Source organism: Propithecus coquereli, unplaced genomic scaffold, assembly GCF_000956105.1.
Source record: "Propithecus coquereli isolate 6110/MARCELLA unplaced genomic scaffold, Pcoq_1.0 Scaffold358, whole genome shotgun sequence".
NCBI lineage: Eukaryota > Metazoa > Chordata > Mammalia > Primates > Indriidae > Propithecus > Propithecus coquereli.
In genome coordinates this window covers 1753482-1758400 of record NW_012149263.1, presented here as the reverse complement: position 1 = coordinate 1758400, position 4919 = coordinate 1753482, and positions in this window count along the sequence as shown.

The following is a 4919-nucleotide window of genomic DNA, read 5'->3' as shown; positions in this document are numbered from 1 at the left end:
ATGAACAATTGTCACGTGGTCCTCTTCTGTCGGGAAGAGCGGCCCCTCGCGGTGGGGAAGATATTCCTGTGTCTGCCTGTCCGAGTCAGCCCCCAACTCACCCCGGCCTTCACAACCCCAGGCAGCAACTACGGGGAAATCAGATTTCCCGAGGCCACACAGCCCACGTGGAAACAGGAAAAGGGGCTCACCAGTGGGAAAACTAACAGCTAACTGGAAAGGACCCCCCAACCTCCCCTCAGCGCTTAAGACACACTCCTCCCACCACACACCACACGCAGACAGCAGACAACCGGAGACACACACACACAGAATGACACACACGCGGGCATACATGCGCACACTGGCGGCTCCTGAGGCTGCGGTGTTCTGCCTCCTGCGAGGAAGCCATGTTAGGAACGGTCCAGCCCAGGGCACACTGGCAGGCCAGCCCCGCAGGGCACAGGGGCCACAACCTTGGGGGAGACTCACATCCACGGCCGGCAGGCAGGCGTGAGGCAGAGACGGATCCCGCATTGAGTCTTGGAGGCTCCCGACGAAGTTTCTTGGACCCGATCGGACCTCTGGCGCTCCTGGGCTTCTGTGTACCGTGGCCTCGAACTGCTCGAGAGGGCAGGCGATGGCCCAGCACCGAGGCATGCCCACAGAGGTCTGCCGCTCCCCAAGACCTCAGGGACACGGTCCCTAGGCAACCGCGGCGGTCACTGTGACGCTGGGCGCCAGACCCATGACACGCGCATGCGTGATTGTGAGGTCGGCGGGGCATCCCGGAAGCCAGGCTTTGGCGGCCATGCTGCCTCGCGCCCGCTGTGGAAGGCCATTGTGACGGAGCCTGTGCTTCGCATGCGTTGTCTAGGAGGGGGAAGAAGTCTCTGGCGGGCACCGAGGGCCAGACCCTAACCGTCCTGTTCTCAGGACGGCTTGGAGCCGACCTCTGAGTCGGTTCCCGTTGGAGGCCCAACTCTGTCTAAAAAAAAAAAAAAAAAAAAGAAAAGATGTCTCCTTTTCTAGTCTAGAAATCTTGTCTTATAGGTCATATTTTTTTAAACAACAGGTTCTGCTACATTTCCAAGTGTCCTTCATACTTCCACCTCTGTAGTAGGTAAGTGTTCCCCAATATTCCTCTGCTATAACCAAATTTCTCTGCTGTATTTCAGAATATAGGTCTCTGGGCCCTATTTGCTTTGGGAGGTAAGTACTGACATGCAACAAAAATCTTTAGTATTATTTAATAGATACCTCAAAAAAACATGCAAGAATGGCCAATAAGCACATAAAAAGATGCTCAACATCATTAATTGTCATGGAAATACAAATTAAAAGCACAATGAAATGCCACAACTCAAGCATCAGAATAGGTAAATTAAAAATATTGATAATACCAAATGTTGGTAAGGATGTGGACCATATAGGCTCTGTACCGGAGTCCCAGGCAAGAACGGGCAATCTTGCCTGAAGGCAAAAGAGTTCTGGGAGAAGCGAAAACAGCCCCACCTTCAACAACTCAGACCACTACGACTCCTCCACTTCCACCCACCCAATCCCGTCTTCTGCATGAAAGCAGAAGCAGCCAAAGGGTTCTTTATCCTCTCATCAGTTGATGGCACTTAGGTTGATTTCATATCTTTGCTATTGTGAATTGTGCTACAATAAACATTTGGGTGCAGGTGTCTTTTTTATAAAATGACATCTTTTCCTTTGGGTAGACACCTAGTACTGGTATTGCTAGATTGAACAGTAGGTCTACTTTTAGTTTTTTAATTCCCATATTATTTTCCACAGGAGTTGTACTAGTTTACATTCCCACCAACAGTGTAGGAATGTTCCCTTTTCACTACATCTGTGCCAACATCCATTGTTTTTTGACTTTTTAATAATGGCCATTCTGACAGGGGTAAAGTGGTATCTCATTGTGTTTTTAGTTTGCATTTGCCTGAAGATTAGGGAAGTTGAGCATTTTTTCATATATTTCTTGGCCATTTCTCTATCTCCTTTTGAAAAAATATGTTCATTTATTTTGTCCACTTTTTGATGGGGGTATTTGGGGGTTTTTTCCTTGCTGACTTGTGTGAATTCTTTGTAGATTCTGGATATTAGTCCTTTGTTGGATGTTTACTTTGCAAATATTTTCTGTCATTCTGTAGGTTGTCTACTCTGTTGAATATTTCCTTTGCTGTGCAGATACTTTTTAGTTTAATTAGTCACATTTATTTATTTTTGTTGATATTATATTTGTTTTGGGGGTCTTAGTCATAAATGCTTTTCTCAGGCCAATGTCCAGAAGAGTTTTCTTACATTTCCTTCTAGAATTGCTATGGTTTCAGGTCTTTAAATCACCTTGAGTTAATTTTTTTATATGGTGAGAGATAGGTTTGAATGTTTGATATTTAATCAAAAATTTGAAAATATAATGGTTGAATTTTTTCAATTTGAAGAAAGCTATAAACCCACAGATTCAGGAATTTCAAAGAACCCTAAGCACAGAAACATGAAAACTACATCAAGGTTCATCATGTTCAAACTGCTTAAAGCTAAGATGAGAGGAAATATTAAAAGTAGAGAAAAAATATTCAGTATATACAGAGATACAAAGGTAATGATGATACCAGTTTTCTACTTAGAAAAACGCAATGTATAAAACAGTGGTACAACATATTTAAACTCCTGTGAGAAAAAAGTTACGTTGCAACCTATAATTCTTAACTTAGTGAAAACATATTTCACATAGAAGGTGAAACAAATACTTTCTTAAACAAAAAACCCAAAAAAGCTGAAACAGTGCATCACCAACAAACTTGCAGTATAAACAAAATGGTAAAGAAGTCCTTCAGGCAGAAAGAAAATGATACATGATTAAAACCTGGATCTATTTAAAGGAAATATGAGACTGGAAATGGTAATACATGAACAATTGTCACGTGGTCCTCTTCTGTCGGGAAGAGCGGCCCCTCGCGGTGGGGAAGATATTCCTGTGTCTGCCTGTCCGAGTCAGCCCCCAGCTCACCCCGGCCTTCACAACCCCAGGCAGCAACTACGGGGAAATCAGATTTCCCGAGGCCACACAGCCCACGTGGAAACAGGAAAAGGGGCTCACCAGTGGGAAAACTAACAGCTAACTGGAAAGGACCCCCCAACCTCCCCTCAGCGCTTAAGACACACTCCTCCCACCACACACCACACGCAGACAGCAGACAACCGGAGACACACACACACAGAATGACACACACGCGGGCATACATGCGCACACTGGCGGCTCCTGAGGCTGCGGTGTTCTGCCTCCTGCGAGGAAGCCATGTTAGGAACGGTCCAGCCCAGGGCACACTGGCAGGCCAGCCCCGCAGGGCACAGGGGCCACAACCTTGGGGGAGACTCACATCCACGGCCGGCAGGCAGGCGTGAGGCAGAGACGGATCCCGCATTGAGTCTTGGCGGCTCCCGACGAAGTTTCTTGGACCCGATCGGACCTCTGGCGCTCCTGGGCTTCTGTGTACCGTGGCCTCGAACTGCTCGAGAGGGCAGGCGATGGCCCAGCACCGAGGCATGCCCACAGAGGTCTGCCGCTCCCCAAGACCTCAGGGACACGGTCCCTAGGCAACCGCGGCGGTCACTGTGACGCTGGGCGCCAGACCCATGACACGCGCATGCGTGATTGTGAGGTCGGCGGGGCATCCCGGAAGCCAGGCTTTGGCGGCCATGCTGCCTCGCGCCCGCTGTGGAAGGCCATTGTGACGGAGCCTGTGCTTCGCATGCGTTGTCTAGGAGGGGGAAGAAGTCTCTGGCGGGCACCGAGGGCCAGACCCTAACCGTCCTGTTCTCAGGACGGCTTGGAGCCGACCTCTGAGTCGGTTCCCGTTGGAGGCCCAGCTTTCCGGTGAGTGGAGAATACCTGCTTCTGGCCCCTCGGGATAGGTCGCGTTAGAGGGTGTGGGCAGGTACTGGCTCTCATAGTGGTGGGGGTGAAGTGCGGCGAGGGGGCCTGGTGTCGTTGGGTCACCTCACGTTACCAGCGTCCCCAAAGGCAGGGGTCAGCCTGCAACTCACCGCTCCTTGTGTCTGCTGCCTGCCTCTGTGGGGCCTGGGCCTACCAGCTCTTGCCCTGTTCTCAAAGGCCAGGGGCTCTGGCTTGTCTCCACCGCTGCTCAGCAAAGGGGAAAACACCGACCTAGGATGTCCCAGGGACTGCCAAGATGACCGCAGCTAGGCCAGTGGGGGGAATGGGATCCCAGAAGGGCAGGTGGAGCGAAGCAGCTGTTTCAGAAGCAGGTCTGGGTTATTCCCAGACTGACAGTGACCACAGGTCTGCTCCCAAGGGGCACTGAAGGCCTGGAGCAAGTCAAGTAGAAGCCAAGGATACCTGGGACCACACAGGCCATGTGCTGGAGTCCCTGGGAATATCAGGGACTCCTATACCTCTACCCACTCAATCCTTAGTTCCTTCTTCTCCCTGAAGGGGTTCTATGGTACTTACTACCCGGGCCCACACCCTCGCCCCCAGGAACATGGTATGTAAGTGCATACCTCCCAGCCCCCATCAAGCAAGAGTAAAGTGGAGATGAAAGGAAACACATTTATTGGAAGGCAAAGGCCCGCCACCTCGGGCTACATCTCATCCGATGTGAATCGATGAGCCATCTGAAGGGGCATTTTATCCGAGGGTTCCCCTGTGGGCACAATCTATAGAAAATCAGATCTGCCTGATAATCTGGCATGCTTACTCAGTCAAAAAAATGTATAGAGAAGGGAATCCTCTTTATAGTTATACCCAGGAATGTTGTCCGGGATGAACTGTTAGAAGTGTTCTGTTCATAAGATGGATGCAAAAGAAGAAAAGTCTATGCCCATGAGAAAGTTTCAGGGCAACAATTGACGGTGGACGTAGGAGAAGTGGGAGCCCACAGAGGAGAATTCAGTCCCTACTG